This window comes from Tachypleus tridentatus, chromosome 9 (assembly GCF_004210375.1).
Source record: "Tachypleus tridentatus isolate NWPU-2018 chromosome 9, ASM421037v1, whole genome shotgun sequence".
NCBI classification, from domain to species: Eukaryota; Metazoa; Arthropoda; class Merostomata; order Xiphosura; family Limulidae; genus Tachypleus; species Tachypleus tridentatus.
The window spans coordinates 11317575-11344450 of record NC_134833.1 but is presented as its reverse complement, the minus strand read 5'-3'; positions in this window follow the sequence as shown (position 1 = coordinate 11344450).

Genomic DNA, 26876 nt, shown 5'->3' with positions numbered 1-26876 from the left:
TTACAAAGCTAAAATCAGTGGTTCGATTCCCCTCGATGGGCTGAGCAGATAGCCCTTTGTGGCTTTGCTATAAGAAAAACTTACACACCTAACTAAGTTTGGTGTAAGTTTAACAACCAATTAGTGCATTTAGTATTACAATTAAAACTTTAAATGATAGTTCTGTAGTTCGCCACAAACAGAAAATGTCCTCTATAATACTGTATTTCCTACTTGCCAGACATGTGAGCTTTAAAACAATAGTTTGCAAATCATTTAAAACTTTCTTGTAATATGAGTAGACAGAAAACGTAAAATAATGAATCGAGTAAAGTTACTGTATAAAATACGACAAACAATTAGGAAAAGTCGTAAAGTTTGTTTGTTTTATGGAATTTTGCGCAAAGCTTTACGATGACTCTCTGTGCTAGCCGTCCGTAAATTAGTACTTAAAGATTGGAGGGAAGGCAGTTAGTCATCACCACCCGCCGCCAACTCTTAGGCTACTCTTTTACTAAATAATGGTGGGATTAACCATCGCATTTTAACGTGTCCACGGCTGAAAGGGCGAGCATGTTTGGTGTGACTGGGATTCTCACCTAACCATGTTGAGATTAGGATCGCCTTAATTCCTGCCCTCGACCCTCAGGTTACTGAGATCAAGCGCCTTAATCACCTAACCATGCTGAGATTAGGATCGCCTTAATCATCTAACCATGCTGAGATTAGGATCGCCTTAATCACCTAACCATGTTGAGATTAGGATCGCCTTAATTACCTAACAATGCTGAGATTAGGATCGCCTTAATCACCCAACCATGCTGAGATTAGGATCGCCTTAATCAACTAACCATGCTGAGATTAGGATCGCCTTAATCATCTAACCATGCTGAGATTAGGATCGCCTTAATCACCCAACCATGTTGAGATTAGGATCGCCTTAATTACCTAACAATGCTGAGATTAGGATCGCCTTAATCACCCAACCATGCTGAGATTAGGATCGCCTTAATCAACTAACCATGTTGAGATTAGGATCGCCTTAATCATCTAATCATGCTGAGATTAGGATATCCTTAATCACCTAACCATGTTGAGATTAGGATCGCCTTAATTACCTAACAATGCTGAGATTAGGATCGCCTTAATCACCCTAACCATGCTGAGATTAGGATCGTCTTAATCATCTAACCATGTTGAGATTAGGATCGCCTTAATCACCTAACCATTAGATTAGAATCGCCTTAATCATTTAACCATGCTGAGATTAGGATCGCCTTAATCATCTAACCATGCTGAGATTAGGATCGCCTTAATCACCTAACCATGTTGAGATTAGGATCGCCTTAATCATCTAATCATGCTGAGATTAGGATCTCCTTAATCACCTAACCATGCTGAGATTAGGATCGCCTTAATCACCTAACCATGCTGAGATTAGGATCGCCTTAATCACCTAACCATGCTGAGATTAGGATCGCCTTAATCACCTAACCATGTTGAGATTAGGATCGCCTTAATTACCTAACAATGCTGAGATTAGGATCGCCTTAATCACCTAACCATGCTGAGATTAGGATCGCCTTAATCAACTAACCATGTTGAGATTAGGATCGCCTTAATCATCTAATCATGCTGAGATTAGGATCTCCTTAATCACCTAACCATGTTGAGATTAGGATCGCCTTAATTACCTAACAATGCTGAGATTAGGATCGCCTTAATCACCTAACCATGCTGAGATTAGGATCGCCTTAATCACCTAACCATGCTGAGATTAGGATCGCCTTAATCACCTAACCATGCTGAGATTAGGATCGCCTTAATCACCTAACCATGCTGAGATTAGGATCGCCTTAATCACCTAACCATGTTGAGATTAGGATCGCCTTAATTACCTAACAATGCTGAGATTAGGATCGCCTTAATCACCTAACCATGCTGAGATTAGGATCGCCTTAATCAACTAACCATGTTGAGATTAGGATCGCCTTAATCATCTAATCATGCTGAGATTAGGATCTCCTTAATCACCTAACCATGTTGAGATTAGGATCGCCTTAATTACCTAACACTGCTGAGATTAGGATCGCCTTAATCACCTAACCATGCTGAGATTAGGATCGCCTTAATCAACTAACCATGTTGATATTAGGATCGCCTTAATCATCTAATCATGCTGAGATTAGGATCTCCTTAATCACCTAACCATGTTGAGATTAGGATCGCCTTAATTACCTAACAATGCTGAGGTTAGGATCGCCTTAATCACCTAACCATGCTGAGATTAGGATCGTCTTAATCATCTAACCATGTTGAGATTAGGATCGCCTTAATCACCTAACCATGCTGAGATTAGAATCGCCTTAATCATTTAACCATGCTGAGATTAGGATCGCCTTAATCATCTAACCATGCTGAGATTAGGATCGCCTTAATCACCTAACCATGTTGAGATTAGGATCGCCTTAATCATCTAATCATGCTGAGATTAGGATCTCCTTAATCACCTAACCATGTTGAAATTAGGATCGCCTTAATTATCTAACAATGCTGAGATTAGGATCGCCTTAATCACCTAACCATGCTGAGATTAGAATCGTCTTAATCACCTAACCATGCTGAGATTAGGATCGCCTTAATCACCTAACCATGCTGAGATTAGGATCGCCTTAATCATTTAAACATGCTGAGATTAGGATCTCCTTAATCACCTAACCATGTTGAGATTAGGATCGCCTTAATTATCTAACAATGCTGAGATTAGGATCGCCTTAATCACCTAACCATGCTGAGATTAGGATCGCCTTAATCACCTAACCATGCTGAGATTAGGATCGCCTTAATCATTTAAACATGCTGAGATTAGGATCGCCTTAATCACCTAACCATGTTGAGATTAGGATCGTAAAGATTATAAGTTTCCAATTTTGTTCACATATGCTGGTTTACATGACGTCAGCAGTAATGTCAAATGTTTTGACGTGAACGTAATTCTAATAATTGCTACCGACAAAATACTCTCGTAAAATACATTTAAGTAGGTTACCAAAGACAAAAATAAAGATAGACAGGCTGTAAATAGAAAGATAGATAAATGCGTAAACATTTCTTATTCAATTAATGCCATAAATCCTATGTTGGGTTCCATCAATCATGTCATGTTTTTATCTCATACCCTGTTGTTTTTTATCATATTTTCTCAACTAACAACGTGTGTTTGTTCGTTTTATTCTTTTTTTTATAATGTAACATTAGTCTAACCTATGTTTTTATCCACTGACTAGTGGAAAATGGCTAAATATAACGTATTTTCATTGTAACGGATTTACTATTATGTATTTATTTAATGTCAGTGATTGTTTTACTTTAATATATATTTAGAAATGCATGTAACTTATAGTGTTTAATATATATTGGGAAATTCTCGCCTGTTCTTTAAATTTGTAGAAAATTCTCAAGTGTAAGAATCAACAATGTATGTTTTACGAAAGCTCTATTGTATGATGCCAAATGAACTTTCGAGAACCTCACCCTAAAAGTTTATAAACTGACACTTCACGAGACAATATTGTTGTTGGTTTGCTACAGTTAGTACACTACAGACCTCGGAAGCTATAATTGTGATAAGCGCTTGCTAATAGGAAAACTATAGATATTTGACCAGGAACGTTTATAGATTTCGTAGATTGTAAACTGTTTTACTTCGGATAATTTACTTCGAACGTTAGTGTTTCTACGAAGACGTTGTATTCGTTCAGCTGCAAAAAATTCACGAAAAGAGCCAGTTAGCTTCTCCTTCAAGAAATTGTACTTCTGTATCAACTCAGAAGTAATTCGCTCGTCGTGAACCGTTGACAAAATATTCAATTCCAGACCAGATAGAAGCTTCATTATTGTTTGTTGAACCTTTTTATATATAAATCACTATTTGTAATAACAGTTATTATAAATTATATTGTTGTTTGTATATTAAAATAAATTTCATAAGAAAGAAAACTGTCTATCCATGTTGTTGACAAACATAAAAAAAATTGATACATATTGACATTCAATTAATTTATAAATTAAAATTAAAATTCTCGGCTATTTAAAATTGCAATACGCAACATAATAAATCGGAGATTCGTCCAGGATAGGTTATAATACGTAGCATCTTAAGGCCATTATATTTTCATTACATAACGTATACTCTGTAAGACTTTGAACAATAGCTTTTGTTTGTTTGTTTGGAATTTTGGAATTTCGCACAAAGCTACTCAAGGGTTATCTGTGCTAGCCGTCCCTAATTTAGCAGTGTAAGACTAGAGGGAAAGCAGCTAGTCATCACCACCCACCGCCAACTTTGGGCTACTCTTTTACCAACGAATAGTGGGATTGACCGTAACATTATAACGCCCCCACGGCTGAAAGGGCGAGCATGTTTGGCGCGACTCGGGCGCGAACCCGCGACCCTCAGATTACGAAGCGCACGCCTTAACGCGCTAGGCCATGCCAGGCCCTTGAACAATAGCATTTGCTACAGTTTGTACTTAAGTATCGTGACGTCAGTAGCTTCGACCAAACCGTTCACTATAATGTGCATGCTAAAGATGGCTAATATGGGTATTAAAACTATAAATAAAACAAAGTACAGAACAACGTCTCGACCTTCTTAGGTCATTTTCAGGTTAACAGAGAGTTAGCAACTGGATTTCTTTGTTAACCTGAAGACCTAAGAAGGTGGAGACGTTGTTCTGTACTTTGTTTTAATTCTACTTTTAATACTTATATAAGATGTATTTAGAATACATTTTACCTCAAGTATGTTTCTCGTCAAAGTTTATACCTATACAAGATGTATTTAGAATACATTTTACCTCAAGTATGTTTCTCGTCAAAGTTTATACCTATACAAGATGTATTTAGAATACATTTGTACCTCAAGTGTGTTTCTCGTCAAAGTTTTAATACCTATATAAGATGTATTTAGAAAACATTTGTACCTAAAGTGTGTTTCTCCTCAAAGTTTTAATACCTATACAAGATGTATTTAGAATACATTTGTACCTCAAGTGTGTTTCTCGTCATCATAATTTCTAAAACTTGTCTTGACGTCAAACGTTTTGACCAATATCATTTGCTCTATTTTGTTACTTGTCGTCACATACTGTGACGTCAAACAAACTCTTCACGAAACAATTGTTGATTTTTCAAGAGACTGCCAACTAAACCAAAAATAACCCTTGTGTACATCTTCAAAGTTACAACGCTAAAAACCCTGTTTCGAAACCCGTGTTGGGCACACACAGAAAAGACGTTGTTAACTTCGCGCTCAACGACGAACAAACTCTCCACAAAATAATTATTGGGTTTTCACAAAACTATAAGTCCAGAAATAATTCGCCAACGTACCTTGAATGGTCGAAACAAGATTATGCTAATAGATTTCGTGTCATGGATGATCAGCGCAAAATTCTTCTAATCACATTAGATTTCTACCAAATATTTAGAGAAGAACATTCCTTTACATAAGTATTCCGTCCTCATATTGTGGTTGAAATAAACGTCGAATGTAACAAAGCATCAGAAGATCAGTTATACCACGAAACGGAATAGTGGTCTGGATGGAACGTTGTCTTGCTGCGTAAGAGTGGAAAATAAATTTTTTGCTCGCGCATTATGGCAACTTATATCACTTCTAGTTGGTAAATAACACTTTCGTCATTAAAACGCTCTGTTGGTTCCGAATTCCCCCGTGTTATATTTACTTCAGCTAAGGGGCTCAATTCGTCCGAGTACATGAACTCAGTTACAAGCTCTTAGGGGTAACCATATGGAGAATTTCCCAAGGTGCCAAGGACACTATTTCAGGGCCTTTAGGAAATGGAGGTGTTCAGGCCAAATTTATAGTTTAAACACTATAAAGTAATAATGGGCGAACTAATAAACGCCATTTTCTAAGAACTGCGAAGAGAAACACCTGATTATAGATATGATTAGATATTTACATTACACTTAGAACTCAATATATATTGCAATGCGCCTCAAATTCGTCTCATATTGTTTGATAACTTACTCAAAGTAACGTTTTTAATCTTTATTTTGCTTTCCGCATAAAGTAATTTTAACTGATTTTTAAGAAACTCCTGAGTCGAGACATGTTGATCAGTTTAATTTCAGATTCTATGCTGACATAGAATATGTCCATTTAAAAAGAGATAGTACGTTTCGAGGCACGAAACGATTCTAAGCTTGACAAACTTGAAAGTAACATGAATGAACATGAATAGTGAATATTGTAAGGAAGCAAGCAGCTCACCACCCACGCAGTGGGTCAGGGGTACGTTTGAAGGGTTATAATGCCAAAAACCAGGCTTTGATATTCGTAAGTACCACATTGATAGCCCATTGGATAATCACCACCATCACCGACTCGGCGATAAATTTCAAGGCTTATAGCGCTAAATCCCGGTTATTGATATCCGTTGTGGGCATAGCATAGATAGCCCATTTCATAGATAGGTGCTTAGCCCAAATAAATATATCTAAGATATTTCTATTTAATCATATGTATATGCATTAATTATTAATTATTATTCACTATATTATTCATTATTATAAATTAAACTATTCATAACTATAAATTATATTATTAATTATTATTCACTATATTAGTTAGTTAGTTATCACCATTAGATTCCATCAAGGAATATAGGGCCGCAATCGCTTGCGGATTCTTCAACAATATTTAAGTGAGTAGGTTATTAGCCCACTCCACCGAGCCGTCCCTAATTTAGTAGTGTAAGACTAGAGGAAAGGCAGCTAGTCATCACCACCCACCGCCAACTCTTGGGCTACTCTTTTATAAACGAATAGTGGTATTGACCGTAACATTATAACGCCCCCACGGCTGGGAGGGCGAGCATGTTTGGCGCGACGGGGATTCTCTATTGTACTCACTGTTGAAGAGAGCAGTTTCTTCCTTCATTCAGGGAACATTGGTTTTTTTTGGTTTGGTTTGTTTTGAATTTTGCGCAAAACTACAAGAGGGCTATCTGCGGTAGCCGTCCCTGATTTAGCAGTGTAAGACTAGAGGGAAAGCAGGTAGTCATAACTACCCACCGCCAACTCTTGGGCTACTCTTTTATCAACGAATAGTGGGATTGACAGTCACATTATAACGCCCCCACGGCTGAAAGAGCGAGCATGTTTGGCGCGACGGGGATGCGAACCTGCGACCCTCAGATTACGAGTCGAGTGCCTTAACCACCTGGCCATGCCGGGCCATTGGATGGTGGCACGACAGAAGGGTAACTCCAACAGACTCTAATATTCAAGGTGTCCAATAAGGCTTTACACTTCATGTTCGAATCCCGTCATCAACTCTACCGATTTGTTTAAATCTTTTAATTCCACTGAAAGATTTTGGTTCTACCAAAGAAGACCGATCAATCGTCTACATCTTCTGGTCCTTTAAAGTCTTCCTATCGTACAATAACAACTCTGTTGTTGTTTTTTCCTCATTGTCACTTTACATCGCGGTTCAAAGTGAATGTCAAAATGAAGCAAACTAATGGAAAATAAAAAAACAAAAACATCCACGTGTTCGGGCTTTATGGACGCCCTAAAGTTTGGGTTTTCTTACTCCAGGCATTAATTATATTTCAGGCTTAAGTATGAATGCCAAGTGTAACAGTTACGTTGCAATGGTAAGCTCAAGTTAAGTTAGTTAGAATTTCGCTCCCTGACATAGAAACGCTGCAAAAGATGAGAGAAACAATAAAAGAAAACACGTGGGAATCGCGTGTTTTAAGACGAGGTAAAGCAAATCGAGAAAGGCATCTTTCTTACTCTTAATGGCCTCGTGTGTTTCATACGACCTAATGCAGTTTCTTTATCGAAGGACCAGCTTGCCTTCACAAGAGACTTGTGTTGCTTTTGATCACTTTCTACTGTGAAATCTGGCCATTATATACCTAATAATTCTTACGTGTACCTCTGTTCAAGTGGTTAAGGCGCTCTACTCGTAATCTGAGGGTCACGGGTTCGAATCTCCATCACACCAAACATGCACACCCTTTCAAACGTGGGGTTGTTATAATGTGACGGTCAATCTCACTATTCGTTGGTAAAAGGGTGGCCCAAAAGATGGCGGTGGGTAGTGATGACTAGCTACCTTTCCACTAGTCTTATGCTGCTGAATTAGGGTAGGCTAGCGCAGATAGCCCTCGTGAAGCTTTATGTGAAATTAAAAACACGAAACAAATACTTGTATCTCTTGTCAACCTTGTTCTTTCGAAGCTTCGATTTGAGATTCCCTTAAGCGAGTTGTGTAACGTATTTCGTTTCTTGTCAGACGCCATTGCTACGAGTTGTTTAGGTTTTCTAATATATCTGTTTTTGTTTACCAAAGTCTGATTCAAAAGAAATAAACTTTCTAATTAATAACGGTCAATCCCACTATTCATTAGTAAAAGAGTAGCCCACAAGTTGGCAGTGGGTTATAATGACTAGCTACCTTCCTTCTAGTCTTACACTGTTTATAATGACTAGCTACCTTCCTTCTAGTCTTACACTGTTAAATTAGGAACGGCTAGCGCAGATAGCCCTCATGTAGCTTTGCGCGAAATTCATAACAAAATAAATCATTCTTTTTATGCCCTGGTTTCTGTACCAGATCTTTTTTGGAGATAACATTGGTGGAATGTTGAACAGTTCTGTCTACAAATCAAAACAAGCTCAGACTTGCTACGTTTCTTAATATCTAACTCTTAATGTGAATGTTTTTTTATAACGAACTTCAGATTTTAGCAGTGAGTCGTCAGCTCAAATAATTTAAATATAGTACAAGTTATATTTTGTACATCAGAAAAACCTTGTAATCGAGGCTTAAAAAAAAGAAATTGAATAATGAAATCAGAATTATATGTACTTCCATTTAGTATGGAAAAAAATCTTTCGTTTAAAAGCTACCATTGAGACTTACGATCCGCAGCCCAGAACATTAAGAAGTGTTACGACAAAACCAAATGTTACGAAAGAAAAAAAATATTTTTTTTACTGGAAAAAGATTAAGAATACTCAAATGCATAACTAAAAATTTGAATAAAGTTGTGACTTTACAACTTGACCTTAAAGAGATCCTTATTAGTAACAAATAAATTACATCTCTTAAGCACCAGGGTCGCTTTGGTATATAAAGAAATCATCTGTAATATAAAATCAATGTGAGTAAATTATGTTTTTTATGTAGTAAAAAACATCAGAAGAAAACGAAAGTACTGGTGAACTATGACATTAAGTAGCCCACGTTTCTTGCTACTGACCAGTGATGCATTCATCTTATTAGTGAAATACACGGAAAGTCGTGCTTGTTACAGCAGTAACTATGCATTACAAACAATATAAACATCGGAAAACCTACGCATTCACTCTCACAAAATATCTTCAAACACAAGTATTGAAAAGTAATTTGCTTCTCTTTTAAGAAAACATTATCTGATACAGTTCTCTAATATCATTGGTAAAGAATACCTGTCTTACAGTTTTCCTAGTGCTCACATAATTATCTTAAAGCCTACTTCAGTTGCTACAGATTTCGCTATCTCTCGTTTCTAATTGGCTGATACTAACTGCTAAAAATGGTGTAAGTTCTTGCACGTGTAGAAGTAGAATCAGGATATCTAAATGTCATCACGCGCGTGTTTTGTTTTTTAGTGCTAGTTATGGTTTTATAGCTACGAATCGTAAAAATTATATTATCTTTCGAAATATTTCTCTTAAGTGTAAGAAGTCGTGTCTGGTGTTTTGCCATCACTAAAATATATTTTTTTTTGCCCATAAGTAATGAACCAACGCTGTGTTTAATGTCCATCAGTACAAAATGTGCGTCTCAGAAAATAAATAATAAAACTTTAAACTGCCTGGTCTTTATTAATTATTACAGGGTATTTTAAAATGTTGTAGGCTTTAGCTGTATCTTGAATGTTATAATATAATTTAAACCTGGAAATGTAAGACAGTATATTTAATGATATACTATAATTCAAATCCAGGTAATTCAATTAGGGTCTTCAATGTTCAAGTCTTGGAATATTCATCAGAACTTGAATATCGTACTAAGATTAACCCAAATCTCGTGCTCTCACATCTTCCGCCTTTCTATCGAGACTATTCTGTTGACCGCAGCTATGTACTATCGTCTGAGATTGTAACTTACATTGTAACTCGGGAAGATGAATCGTAGCTAACTTCCTGACCTCGACCGAACGTGGGAGTCGCTATTCAAGAAAACATTTATGAAAAGTGAAGATCAAAATTACAACATTGAAGCTGCTTCAGGGATTTGGTAGGTACGAAGGTTCACTTTCGTTCTAGTTCTGCGGCCATCTTTTAGTTGAAGTAGCGACTGACCACGATTGAGTGGAAGTTAGTGTTTATTTTGGATATTCGCGCAAAGATACATATAAATTTCTTTATCAGCTGAGATGATAGACCGTAGGTCGTCTTTATTTCTTTAATTATTATATGTACCCAGACAAAAGTGTACTCTAAATAATCTATGCAAATGTTGTAGAGCAAGTTTGAAATAGTTTACAAATAGTTTAGTTTCCTTCTTATTGTGTGTATCTATAAAACTATATAATCTATAGAAGTATTTGTTGTGAAGTTGGTTTTCGCATGTTTTAAAGTCCTGTAAGTGGAACTTCTGTGAGATATCTGACACGATTTTCACTTCTCTAACATCAACTACATCTATTAAAGTGACCTTCGCTGGTATTTTGTCAGGTGTAAACTATCTTAATATTCATCGTTTTCCATCACATTAATCACTCACGGGTTACCTCTGACGTCATAGTTAAGAAAATCTATATTTCAATTTATTGTTTTCACCTCTATTAATATGATTTTATAATCCTTACTCTTGAACTGATAAAAACCGACATCTGTGGAATTATGGCGTGTTTTTCAATCACAAAAAGGAAAGTTTGGTATTTCTTGTGATTTAATATCACAATCAAAAAGTATTTTTTTCAAATAAAGCGCATGCTCAGTTGCTAGAAGGAACTCCCGTCACGCACAAAACTTTTATTCTTAATTTCCACTTGAAAGTGAGTTTCTAATAAATGGCACGTAATATATGTTACATTGTTGAAGCAGTTTTTACACATAACTGATTACTAAAGTTATTGAGATATTAAATTAATCTTATAAGGCCAGTCTTCCGAGTTTCTTTACAGATCACGCTGGATCACGTTTTTCTAACGTGATTATAACCACACTATTAAACATTAGTTTTTTTGTTTAAACATCATTACACACCAGCAAAGAAATCATAATTCAAGAATATTTCATATATTGTATTAGTAGAATAATAACTAGTTTACACGAACGAGAAGATGATGATTTTAACGGCATATTCTCATCCAATTCTTCAACCAAAGCTGTTAAGATTAGTGATTAAGGGTTTTTCAAAATTATTAGACAATAACAAATAATTCCAATAACCACGAATATACACTATACTTAATCGTATTTTATTCTAATTTTTGACTACGAATTTCTACGCTTGTCTGTCTGCTGGTTTGTAATTAAACACAAAGCTACGCAATATAACATGACATTCATTAATATCATATTTGTAATATTACACCACAATACGACTGGTGATAATTTAAACCATATCTTTCTTTACGGGCTGTCAGCAAGAAGAGTGTATAATAGTTGAACAACTGTTTTGTTTTGAACAACCAGAATGATTGGTTAACAGTCCACGAAGTTCACTTAAGCCTTAAATGTTAATTAATAGTTATATGAGTCTCAAGTACAGCGAGTTTTTTTAAAATAAGTGTTACTGAGTAAAAACACTCAACAATATTAGTGTTACTGAGTCAAAACACACAACAGTATTAGTGTTACTGAGTCAAAACACACAACAGTATTAGTGTTACTGAGTCAAAACACACAACAATATTAGTGTTACTGAGTCAAAACACACAACAGTATTAGTGTTACTGAGTCAAAACACACAACAGTATTAGTGTTACTGAGTCAAAACATTCAACAGTATTAGTGTTACTGAGTCAAACACACAGCAGTATTAGTGTTACTGAGTCAAACACACAGCAGTATTAGTGTTACTGAGTCAAACACACAGCAGTATTAGTGTTACTGAGTCAAAACACACAACAGTATTAGTGTTACTGAGTCAAAACACACAACAATATTAGTGTTACTGAGTCAAAACACACAACAGTATTAATGTTACTGAGTCAAAACACACAACAGTATTAGTGTTACTGAGTCAAACCACTCAACAGTATTAGTGTTACTCAGTCAAAACACTCAACAGTATTAGTGTTACTGAGTCAAACACACAGCAGTATTAGTGTTACTGAGTCAAACACACAGCAGTATTAGTGTTACTGAGTCAAAACACACAATAGTATTAGTGCTACTGAGTCAAAACACACAACAGTATTAGTGTTACTGAGTCAAAACACACAACAGTATTAGTGTTACTGAGTCAAACACACAGCAGTATTAGTGTTACTGAGTCAAAACACAAAACAGTATTAGTGTTACTGAGTCAAAACACAACACAGTATTAGTGTTACTGAGTCAAAACACACAACAGTATTAGTGTTACTGAGTCAAAACACACAACAGTATTATTGTTACTAAGTCAAAACACACAACAGTATTAGTGTTACTGGGTCAAAACACACAACAGTATTAGTGTTACTGAGTCAAAACACACAACAGTATTAGTGTTATTGAGTCAAAACACATAACAGTGTTAGTGTTACTGAGTCAAAACACACAACAGTATTAGTGTTACTGAGTCAAAACACACAACAGAATTAGTGTTACTGAGTCAAAACACACAACAGAATTAGTGTTACTGAGTCAAAACACACAACAGTATTAGTGTTACTGAGTCAAAACACACAACAGTATCAGTGTTACTGAGTCAAAACACACAACAGTATTAGTGTTACTGAGTCAAAACACACAACAGTATTAGTGTTATTGAGTCAAAACACATAACAGTGTTAGTGTTACTGAGTCAAAACACACAACAGTATTAGTGTTACTGGGTCAAAACACACAACAATATTAGTGTTACTGAGTCAAAACACACAACAGTATTAGTGTTACTGAGTCAAAACACACAACAGAATTAGTGTTACTGAATCAAAACACACAACAGTATTAGTGTTACTGAGTCAAAACACACAACAGTATTAGTGTTACTGAGTCAAAACACACAACAGTATTAGTGTTACTGAGTCAAAACACACAACAGTATTAGTGTTACTGAGTCAAAACTGAGTCAAAACACAACAGTATTAGTGTTACTGAGTCAAAACACAACACAGTATTAGTGTTACTGAGTCAAAACACACAAAAACACACAACAGTATTAGTGTTACTGAGTCAAAACACACAACAGTATTAGTGTTACTGAGTCAAAACACACAACAGTATTAGTGTTACTGAGTCAAAACACACAACAGTATTAGTGTTACTGAGTCAAAACACACAACAGTATTAGTGTTACTGAGTCAAAACACACAACAGTATTAGTGTTACTGAGTCAAAACACACAGCAGTATTAGTGTTACTGAGTCAAAACACACACAGTATTAGTGTTACTGAGTCAAAACACATAACAGTATTAGTGTTACTGAGTCAAAACACACAGCAGTATCAGTGTTACTGAATCAAAACACACAACAGTATTAGTGTTACTGAGTCAAACACACACAGTACAGTGTTACTGAGTCAAAACACACAACAGTATTAGTGTTACTGAGTCAAAACACACAACAGTATTAGTGTTACTGAGTCAAAACACACAACAGTATTAGTGTTACTGGGTCAAAACACACAACAGTATTAGTGTTACTGAGTCAAAACACACAACAGTATTAGTGTTACTGAGTCAAAACACACAACAGAATTAGTGTTACTGAGTCAAAACACACAACAGTATTAGTGTTACTGAGTCAAAACACACAACAGTATTAGTGTTACTGAGTCAAAACACACAACAGAATTAGTGTTACTGAGTCAAAACACACAACAGTATTAGTGTTACTGAGTCAAAACACACAACAGTATTAGTGTTACTGAGTCAAAACACACAACAGTATTAGTGTTACTGAGTCAAAACACACAACAGTATTAGTGTTACTGAGTCAAAACACACAACAGTATTAGTGTTACTGAGTCAAAACACACAACAGTATTAGTGTTACTGAGTCAAAACACACAACAGTATTAGTGTTACTGAGTCAAAACACACAGCAGTATTAGTGTTACTGAGTACAGTATTAGTGTTACTGAGTCAAAACACACAACAGTATTAGTGTTACTGAGTCAAAACACACAACAGTATTAGTGTTACTGAGTCAAAACACACAACAGTATTAGTGTTACTGAGTCAAAACACACAACAGAATTAGTGTTACTGAGTCAAAACACACAACAGTATTAGTGTTACTGAGTCAAAACACACAACAGAATTAGTGTTAATATTAGTGTTACTGAGTCAAAACACACAACAGTATTAGTGTTACTGAGTCAAAACACACAACAGAATTAGTGTTACTGAGTCAAAACACACAACAGTATTAGTGTTACTGAGTCAAAACACACAACAGTATTAGTGTTACTGAGTCAAAACACACAGCAGTCAAAACACACAACAGAATTAGTATCAGTGTTACTGAGTCAAAACACACAACAGAATTAGTGTTACTGAGTCAAAACACACAACAGAATTAGTGTTACTGAGTCAAAACACACAACAGTAATAGAGTCAAAACACACAACAGAATTAGTGTTAGTCAAAACACACAACAGTATTAGTGTTACTGAGTCAAAACACACAACAATATTAGTGTTACTGAGTCAAAACACACAACAGTATTAGTGTTACTGAGTCAAAACACACACAGAATTAGTGTTACTGAGTCAAAACACACAACAGTATTAGTGTTACTGAGTCAAACACACAACAGTATTAGTGTTACTGAGTCAAAACACACAAATTAGTGTTTCTGAGTCAAAACACAGCAGTATTAGTGTTACTGAGTCAAAACACACAACAGAATTAGTGTTACTGAAATAAAACACAGAACAGAATTAGGGAAGGAAACCTTAAACATTTTCAAAAAAAGTGAAAAAAGTCACACATGAAGTACTGAGGGAGATTCGGTTGGATAGTAGAAAGACTGTTTATATGCATTACACACAGCAGTCAGCCCAGTGCGGCTTTGCTCTAAAAACAAACTTACCACTGAATTACCCTGGGTAAACATACCCTGTAAGATCTTGACACAATTCACACACGTTAGGTTTAACGACATTAAGGTAAACATATTTCGCGCAAAGGACCCTAAAGTTTTTTATAGGAACATAATAATACGACATAAATAGTCCATGAAAGATACTTATTTTATTTCTAACAACTGTTTTCTCCTTTTTTCTTGTTTTTATGAACACTAACCTTAATTCGACCACAGATACAAACCAGTAACATGCCACATATTTATACTAAGTATATTCCCATCTGACAAAGTATTTCTTCCTCAATAAGAAGAGTATTTTCAAAACGATATTACTATGAAATATTTAATTAGCCAACAGGTAGCGTAGGGAGTAAATACTTTTTGTTTGAGCTTCTGATGGGTAATTACTGTTGACTCTAATTGTCATACGTGTCTGAACTGACTGCTTGTGAGAAGCTCTAATGCTCGAACTACCTCGTATATTTCCCTTGAGCCATTATGGCTGATGTCCAGTGTTCGTATAGATTGAAGTTTGGATAGAGGTCAGTTTGCTGTAGTTCAGTTTACCTTGCCATAAGAAATTAGAATAAATCGGATGTTTTAACTTTTCTTATAATAAACTGAGTAAATATCTTCTACATCAAACACGAATTTTCACCATTGTCTAACTGAATACAAAAATAACTTCGTATGTTTTTAGGTCATCGTTAAAGTTAAAAAAATAGAAAACTATGATTTTGTTTCAAATAGGTTTACGTTGTTTATAAAACAAGTAATTACTGGTATATTGCTTTGTTTACCTAACTATATTTCTATTTTGTTAAATCCCAACATAACATTTGATACACCAACTACCCTTTGACACCTCCCACTGATTCTACAAACACGCTTCGTAACTGACAGTTACCTCTCTCACTTTTTTCTTTTTTTTTTGCTGCTTTACCTTAAAATATAACTATTCTCACTTCTCGTCTATTTTCCATCCTATTTTCAATTCTAATCCTAATAATTAAACAACTTTAAACCTAAACCCTAATAGTGTTATACTTTTAGTCCACATCAACAAGAACCATATTACATCTAGCTGATTTTTTTAATCCAGGTGTCAGTCCTTAATATCGTCACGACTTATCTACCTACATTTCTTTGTTGTTATTTCTAAATAAGGTATTTTCTTGTCTACACTCTTAATTAATGTGTACAGAATTTCAATTTCATAGTGAAAGATACATATATAAAGTATTAATATTCAAAGAAAATTCAAAATAATATATTTTAGAGATACATAATGCAATGTAACGAACTTCAATTAACAACAACACAATTTATATTCTACAGTTTGGTTTGTTATGAATTTCGCGCAGCTACACAAGAGCTATCTGCGTTAATCGTCCTCAACTTAGTAGTGTTACACTAGAAGGAAGGTAGTTAATTATCAACACCCACCCACAACCCTTTAGCTAATATTTTATCAACGAATATTAGGATTGACCCTCACATTATAACACCAACACGGCTGAAAGAGCAAGCATGTTTGGTATAACGGGAAATCAACCCTTTGACCCTCAGGTTACGAGTAGAGTGCCTTAGCCACCTAGCCGTGCTGAATCATGTTCTATAGAACACTAAATTAATATTTGAACGTCCACACAAAAAAAAACGTGTTAAGTTTTATGCTGTTTACATACAATAACAAAAAAATGTGCTTTCACTACATAAAAATGTATTAAAAGAAACGCAAATTTGTAATGAAAATCTTCACTTCATTTGAGTCATAAAAACATAAAAACATGTGTTTTTATATCTTAGAACGATCACTTTGTAGTTGACACGAGATTGCGTTTGGAGAAGACAGTTTGTATTGTGAAATAACATAATGGTCGTGTTGATTGTCAACACAAACTTCTAATTTTGGAGAAGACAGTCTGTATTGTGAAATAACATAATGGTCGTGTTGATTGTTAACACAAACTTCTAATATTGGAGAAGACAGTCTGTATTGTGAAATAACATAATGGTCGTGTTGATTGTCAACACAAACTTCTAATTTTGGAGAAGACAGTCTGTATTGTGAAATAACATAATGGTCGTGTTGATTGTCAACACAAACTTCTAATTTTGGAGAAGACAGTCTGTATTGTGAAATAACATAATGGTCGTGTTGATTGTCAACACAAACTTCTAATTTTGGAGAAGACAGTCTGTATTGTGAAATAACATAATGGTCGTGTTGATTGTTAACACAAACTTCTAATTTTGGAGAAGAACAAACTTCTAATTTTGGAGAAGACAGTCTGTATTGTGAAATAACATAATGGTCGTGTTGATTGTCAACACAAACTTCTAATTTTGGAGAAGACAGTCTGTATTGTGAAATAACATAATGGTCGTGTTGATTGTCAACACAAACTTCTAACTGCATAGATCATTTTATATCTCTTCAAACAAGCAAAAATCACTCATAAGAATACAATGCTTATTTATCAGTGGTGTCATTAAAATACTATATATATACAATACTATTATAAATACTATATATATATATATGTGTTTTCTTACAGCAAAGCCACAAAGGGTTATCTGCTCAGCCTACCGAGGGGAATCGAACCCCTGATTTTAGCGTTGTAAATCGAAAGACATACCGCTGTACTAGCGGGTGGACTATATATATATATATATATACAATACTACTATAAATATTATATATATATATATAATACTACTATAAATACTATATATATATATAATACTACTATAAATACTATATATATATATATAATACTACTATAAATATATATATATATAATACTACTATAAATACTATGTAGCAAAGTCGATAGACTGAGCGCTTTCGAAAGATGGACATTTCGTCATTAGTTCATCTGTTTGTTTGTTTGTTTTGAATTTCGCGCAAAGCTACAGGAGGGCTATTTCCACTAGCTGTCCCTAATTTAGCAGTGTAAGACTAGAGGGAAGGCAGCTAGTAGATCACCACCCACTGCCAACTCTTGGACTACTATTTTACCAACGAATAGTGGGATTGATCGTAACATTATAACGTCTCCACGGCTGAAAGGGCGAGCATATTTGGTGTGACGGGAATGCGAACCTACGATCCTTTGATTTCGTGTTGAGTGCCTTAACCACCTGGCCAAGTCGGGGCCTTTGGTTTTTTTCCGAGAATTAAATTCTTACAATTTTTTTTTTCAAGCAACCAAATAGAATCTACCAGTTAGGGACAGTTTTGTTATGCATTTGTCACAACCGAACAAAAATACGACATTTGATATTTGCATATATTAACTTGTTACACTGGCCCTGGGGCAAGCTCGAGTATTTTGTACGCTAAAAATAGAACTTCGACACCTGTGGCTGACACATCGCATTTGGTCCATATTGTAGCTTTGCACTTAAATAAAAACAAAAACTCAAACAACTGTATTCTGTACCGTTCATTGTACATCAGAAAGAACAAATATATTCTGTATTGTTCGTTGTACATCAGAAAGAACAAATGTATTCTTTATTGTTCATTGTACATCAGAAAAAACAGATATATTCTGTATTGTTCGTTGTATCTCAGAAAGAACACAGTTGTATTCTGTATTATTAACACAACTGACTGTATGTTTGAACTTAAACTCGTGTTTCAAACACCAGGGGGCTCTTTCTTTTACCGGAAGTTTTATTTTCGTACTTGTCGGTTGTGCAGCTTAAACATGTTACGTGTTGTTGTTTTATTTTCTAAATATCATTGTAGTAAAATGAAAAAGAAACTCTTATAAGTTGTAATTTATTACTATGAACTAATAATCCATCGAACTTGAAGAGTTCGTTATCTGTATTGAGCCTTTTATCCAAGTGTGCCTTACTGCCTCCTAATTTAATATATACCCATCTCGCCAACTAACTGCTCGGAGCAAGCTCCGTTCATCATCACGCACTCGTAGTTATTCGGAGTCCATATGTACCTATTACTACTTCATAAATATTCTTAGGTACTCGCTTCTGTTCTTTGGGTCTAGGATGGATGAATCAGGTGATTAATTAGTGAATCCAGCAGACTTTAACATACGTAGATTCAAGTGGCAATTTAAAGCAGTTCTATCTGCTGAGAATATCCGCCGGTCATTCTACCAGAGAGGAAATAGAATAACTTCGGCTTTGAATCAAAACTCGGTACTACACAGACTTACCTCAGGAATAACAGCTGAGGTGGTGTTCGAACATTTAAAACACCTTAGGAACCATATTTTATCTCGAAACAGTCGAGATATGATTTGTAGAAGTCCAAGATATGGTTCAATCAACTCTCATATATTGAAAATATTTATCAAAATATACGTTATATCTGCTTTCAAATTCGAAATGGTGAATTGAGAATGCTAAAGTAATCTTTTGGGGGTTTCTGAAGTGCTTTGTTCAAATAACATATTTTCCCCGGTGTGTTTTAAACATTTTTATTTCCATATGTGTTCCTTGTCTGTTTTCTTTATACGACGTGAGTGTAACGCAGAGCTAGCTATCAAAAGGCTATCTGTGTTCTACCCAAACCCACCCGATTTTCTGCATTATAAGCCCACAAGTTTACTACTGAGCCACGGAAGGGAATTCTTCGTATGAAATGTTCCTGTCATTTCCTATTAATCATTATAGCCAATCCTCAAGGAGCGACAACCTGAAACTTGCTTTACGACACTTTTGTGTCACGCGCGCGGATGCAACGTCACAAAAAAGCGGCTTCTACATTTTGTTTGATAAAACCTTTACATTCCATACAAATTTCTGTAAAAAACAAAATATTCTTCAAGACATGTTTCAAATGATGTGTTTATGGTGTGATGATGTCCGGCAGGTACACCATCCCCCAGTTTTTATTATCTGGTGTGATGATGTCCGGCAGGTACACCATCCCCCAGTTTTTATTATCTGGTGTGATGATGTCCGGCAGGTACACCTTCCCCCAGATTTTATTATCTGGTGTGATGATGTCCGGCAGGTACACCTTCCCCCAGATTTTATTATCTGGTGTGATGATGTCCGGCAGGTACACCTTCCCCCAGATTTTATTATCTGGTGTGATGATGTCCGGCAGGTACACCATCCCCCACTTTTTGTTATCTGGTGTGATGATGTCTGGCAGGTACACCATCCCCTAGTTTTTGTTATCTGGTGTGATGATGTCCGGCAGGTACACCATCCCCCACTTTTTGTTATCTGGTGTGATGATGTCCGGCAGGTACACCATCCCCAGTTTTATTATCTGGTGTGATGATGTCCGGCAGGTACACCTTCCCCCAGTTTTTATTTTCTGGTGTGATGATGTCCGGCAGGTACACCATCCCCCAGTTTTTATTATCTGGTGTGATGATGTCCGGCAGGTACACCATCCCCAGTTTTTATTTTCTGGTGTGATGATGTCCGGCAGGTACACCTTCCCCCAGTTTTTATTTTCTGGTGTGATGATGTCCGGCAGGTACACCATCCCCCAGTTTTTATTATCTGGTGTGATGATGTCCGACAGGTACACCATCCCCCAGTTTTTATTATCTGGTGTGATGATGTCCGGCAGGTACACCATCCCCCAGTTTTTATTATCTGGTGTGATGATGTCCGGCATGTACACCATCCCCCAGTTTTTATTATCTGGTGTGATGATGTCTGGCAGGTACACCATCCCCTAGCTTTTATTTTCTGGTGTGATGATGTCCGGCAGGTACACCATCCCCCACTTTTTGTTATCTGGTGTGATGATGTCTGGCAGGTACACCATCCCCCAGTTTTTATTTTCTGGTGTGATGATGTCTGGCAGGTACACCATCCCCCAGTTTTTATTATCTGGTGTGATGATGTCCGGCAGGTACACCATCCCCCAGTTTTTATTATCTGGTGTGATGATGTCCGGCAGGTACACCATCCCCCAGTTTTTATTATCTGGTGTGATGATGTCCGGCAGGTACACCATCCCCCAGTTTTTATTATCTGGTGTGATGATGTCCGGCATGTACACCATCCCCCAGTTTTTATTATCTGGTGTGATGATGTCCGGCAGGTACACCTTCCCCCAGATTTTATTATCTGGTGTGATGATGTCCGGCAGGTACACCTTCCCCCAGATTTTATTATCTGTGTGATGATGTCCGGCAGGTACACCTTCCCCCAGATTTTATTATCTGGTGTGATGATGTCCGGCAGGTACACCTTCCCCCAGATTTTATTATCTGGTGTGATGATGTCCGGCAGGTACACCATCCCCCAGTTTTTATTATCTGGTGTGATGATGTCCGGCAGGTACACCTTCCCCCAGATTTTATTATCTGGTGTGATGATGTCCGGCAGGTACACCTTCCCCCAGATTTTATTATCTGGTGTGATGATGTCCGGCAGGTACACCTTCCCCCAGATTTTATTATCTGGTGTGATGATGTCCGGCAGGTACACCTTCCCCCAGATTTTATTATCTGGTGTGATGATGTCCGGCAGGTACACCTTCCCCCAGATTTTATTATCTGGTGTGATGATGTCCGGCAGGTACACCTTCCCCCAGATTTTATTATCTGGTGTGATGATGTCCGGCAGGTACACCTTCCCCCAGATTTTATTATCTGGTGTGATGATGTCCGGCAGGTACACCTTCCCCCAGATTTTATTATCTGGTGTGATGATGTCCGGCAGGTACACCTTCCCCCAGATTTTATTATCTGGTGTGATGATGTCCGGCAGGTACACCATCCCCCAGTTTTTATTATCTGGTGTGATGATGTCTGGCAGGTACACCATTCCCCAGTTTTTATTATCTGGTGTGATGATGTCCGGCAGGTACACCATCCCCCAGTTTTTATTATCTGGTGTGATGATGTGGGTGGTGATCACTAGCTGCCTTCCCTCTAGTCTTACACTGGTAAATTAGGGACGGCTAAGGTTTCTCCTCCTTGTTGGGGGTTGTGCAGTAGGCTAACAATCTACTCACTCAAAAAACCAGCCTGTTAATGAATCCGCAAGTGATTGCGGCCCATGTTCCTTCATGGAATCGAGAGGCAATAATAATAATAATAAATTAGTTTCGTACGTAGTATTGACCTTAGTACGGGCTGCGATTATATTAGCGTACCATACATCAGAGATGGGGTTTCGTGTTTTCTTGAAAAATCAAATCGTGCTCCCTTCTTTGGGGCCATGGGTGCGTTATGAGAGATTTGTTTTATGTTGTTTTTTTAGCAAAGCCACATTGGACCATCTGTTGTGTCCAACGTGAAAATCGAATCCTAGATTTTAGAGTTATCAGACAGTAAACGTACAGCTGTCTCACTAGCGGGTACCTTTTGGGATAAACAGTCGAGTCCAAGTATTCTGTCCCATAAGGGTACCCCAAAAATTTGCCGGTGGGTGGTGTTAACTAGCTCTCTTTTCTATAACTTCAGACGTAAGAACGGTTAGCTCAAACTGCCTTTCTGTAACTTTGTGCGAATTCCAACAAACAAAGGACTGTTCCAGATACTAATTTTAAACGTACGTTTCTCAACTTTCCTTCAATTCGAAAGCGTTTCTGAGAATAACAATGTAATATACGTGGTATATTAAATAACATCTGAAGTTTCAAGTTAATTTGGTATTTCAAACGAAAAACACTTGTAACCGTATTTTTCACACCCTTGAGTTTTTAAACAAAACCACACTAGGTGTCGCTTTAACAAGTAATAAAATATTTCTTAGAAAGAAAAGAAGGTACCAACAAATTGGAACGAGACCTGGCTCATTTAACTGAATTATCTAAAAAAAAACAGGCAATAGACTTAAAATCAAGTTCTACATGATTTTGAACTATATTGACCAAATAGAAGACAGCTAGTACGTATTAACCTATGCTAAAAGAGCTTTGCCTGTTTTCTTGAGCCGAATAACAGGATTGGCTACATCGTTGTGTAAGTTAGAAACGTTTCTAGTGGGACCACGTTTCGAACCCTGGACTTCCGGTCCAATTTATTTAAATTTCCTGACAAGTTAGTTGAGTTCCTTTCCAAGTACTAGCCCGACACGGCTAGGTGACTAAGGCACTCGACTCGTAATCCGCGGGTTCTAATCCCCGTCATACAAAACATACTCCCCCTTTCAGCCGTGGAGGAGTTATAATGTGACGGTCAATCCCACTATTCGTTGGTGAAAGAGTAGCACAAGAGTTGGCGGTGGGTGGTGATGACTAGCTGCCTTCCCTCTAGTCTTACACAACTAAATTAGGGACGGCTAGCTAGATAGCCCTCGAGTAGCTTTGTGCGAAATTCCAAAAACAAACAAACGAACTTGGAGCGGTAAGCTGAATTGATAAGTAACATTCGAGAGCCATTATTTCAAGTATTTTGCATGAATTACGTGGCGTATGACCAGAAATATATAATTGCCATAAATGTAATTGTCATATAGGAGAATTAAAATACCATTAGAAAACCAAAGTGGGTCGTTTAGAATGAGAAACGCTACGTTTTCTTTAAAACTGGGAAGCGAAGTTATAAAGTTTTATATGTGAATCCATATCAAATGCCCCGTGACATTTATCCCGTTATACACAAGAAATTTATAAATACACGGTTTAGTTTGTTTTGAATTTCGCGCAAAGCTACAAAGGGCTATCTGCGCTATCCGTCCCTAATTTTGCGGTGTAAGACTCTTGGGATTAACCGTAACATTATAACGCCCCTACGGCTGAAAGGGCGAGTACGTTTAGGGCGACGGGAATTCGAACCCGCGACTCTCAGATTACGAGTCGCACGCCTTAACACGCTTGGCCATGCCGGGCCCAATCTCTGAGTTCGTTTCACTACTTCCTTTCCAGAATATCACGTTTTGTCCATTACTGTTCACATGTAAGATCAGTTTCTACATTACTAACATTTCTGTTTCGAAATACATCTGCCAGACGGCTCTGTTTAATGAAACTGCTCTTTTTCTCGCGCTTGAAAAAATTTCATAATGATATTGTCTACACAAAACTCAGAGTTATTTTACCACAATTGCAAGATTAGGTTGTTCGCGTTTGAACCTCGGTGTTCATAAGGAGACAAAAACAAAAGATGAGAGAATTGCCCCAAGAACTAGAATGTAATCCCCTTACTGAAGAATGAATTGTGACTTATTCTGTCAGCATATTTTCAACTGTGTGATGTTAATTAATTATACTTTACTTAGTGCAAGTGCGTGCGATAATTTTACGGAAACTTATTAGTTTCTGCGAACTACATACATACACACAGCTTATAGATCTGATTCTATATGTAATCTCCAGGATTGAGTTTTAATATGTTGCTAATTTTAAATGACTTTACTTATAAGATACTGCCCGTTGACTAAATAAAAACAAAATGTTTCGCAGTCAAAATAATTAACATATTTACGTATACGATGCTTTCTTTTTATTAAAAACGTACACGTGGTTTGAGACTTCGTCTTAAACTTACAAGTTAATACCAATATTCATATATTATTAATAAAAGGATATATACTGGATACCTTTATATGTTGTTCGTCACAAACCTATCATTGTATTTTTATCTTACTATATGTAGTTTACTCAGTATTACATCGAAAATTGATTGTTTGTTTGGAATTAAACACAAAGCTACAGAGTGGGCTATTTGTGCTCAGCCCACCACAGGTATCGAAACCCGGTTTCTAGCATTCATTTCATACATTCTTGTCCCTCGTAGCAGATTGCCCACATAAAATGGCTCAACGATAAGCCCTTGGTCTTAGAAAGCAAAAACCGTGGTTTCGGTACCCGTATCTTTGTATCCATGTCCTTAACGAGAACCACACCAAATCCTAATAGTAAACACGTTTATTTATATTTTAAATAAACACAAGAACGTATATATATTTATTTCAAACCGTTTTTTGTTCACCGATACAGGGTAGACCTTAAGAAAGCTACAAATGAAAATATCTTATCTTATAAACATGTTGACCTGCGTGCAATATACATAGGTCAACTTGTGCACGAACCGTTATAAAAAAGCTGAACCTAGAATTCGGTGATTTTTTTCGTCAAACTACAATTTGTTGTTTACAGCTGACATTTGCAATCTGTGTTTTTATGTCGTCTTTATATCGTCTCGAGTGCTTCGTAATGACGAAAACCCACTTGAAGAGAACAACGTTTCGACCTTCTGAGGTCATCTTCAGTTCTTAACCTGAAGATGACCAAAGAAAGTCCAAACGTTGTTCTCTGCTTTATTAGTAACACTGTCGATACCCATACCAGCCGTTCTGAGATACATTTTTACGTCTCGAGTATTGTACTAAGTCTTAGCTAGCCGTTCCATCAAGCTAAGAAGATGGTAATAACTCTCCATACCAGACATCCCGTATGTCTAATGTACTGTTTATCTAAAGATAGACTGATACGTAATATTTTCTACATTGGAAATAACGTTTTTCTGAGAAGTGTGAAGGCTTAGGGTTAATAGAGAAGGCTCAAGATACGACACTTGAGCGTAGTTTACACTGTTCGTAATAAATTTAGATAAATTCGAACACTTCTTCCTGTTGACACGGGTCATTAATTTGATTATTAAATAATTCAAACAAATCAATTTATTATAGAATTCGTTTAAAAAAGAATTACGAAAAGATTTAAGACAAGCAAAATAAGGCTTCCCTTCTGCCAATAATAGGTTTCTCTATCACACGGTCCGGCACAGCCAGTTGGTTGAGTGAGGCACTCGACTCGCAATCAGAGGGTCGCGGGTTGGAATTCCCGTCATACCAAACATGCTTGCCCTTTCAGACGTGGGGGCATTATAATGTGACAAAATATATATGTAAAAACGGCTCGTTTAGGTTGAGAAAATATTTTACGTAGAGGAGCGAACGACCTCTTGACCTTCTTCGAGCCGTTTTCACAAATATATTTTTCTCTACAAGTGGATTTTCTCGACATCATCCATTATAATGTGACGGTCAATCCCACTATTCGTTGGTAAAACAGTAGCCCAAGAGATGGCGGTGGGTGGTAATGACTAGCTGCCTTCCCTCTGGTCTTACACTGTTAAATTAGGGACGGCTAGCACAGGTAATACTCGGGCAGCTTTGCGAGAAATACAAAACAAACAAAGTCAAAGCAAACTATATCACCCACGTCTACAAGTTGCGAAGAAGCTACTGGAAATAACCTATGTATAAAACGCTACCGTAATGAAGATACTTCTAATATAGGTAGCTCTAAATTATACAACACATAAACTGACTGGATTATATTTTGTTACGTTAATATAAAAACAGGTGACTTACATTCGCAAAATTTCATCTTCAACATTGACTTTGTAGTTTCAAATTTGCTAAAAGTGCACACGAACTGTTGTTACATACGAACTTAAGAGTTTTAAACCAATCTTATTATGAGTTCATGTTTATACATTCATGATCTGAAAAATAATAGATATAAAAGATTTTAACATACATTGGATCATGAATAACACTAGTTGTATGATAAACAATGATGTAAAGACCATAACACGAACATAAACGGTGAGGTAAGAACTCTAGTTACATAATAAACAATGATGTAAAGACCATAACACGACATAAACGGTGAGGTAAGAAAACTAGTTATATGACAAACAATGA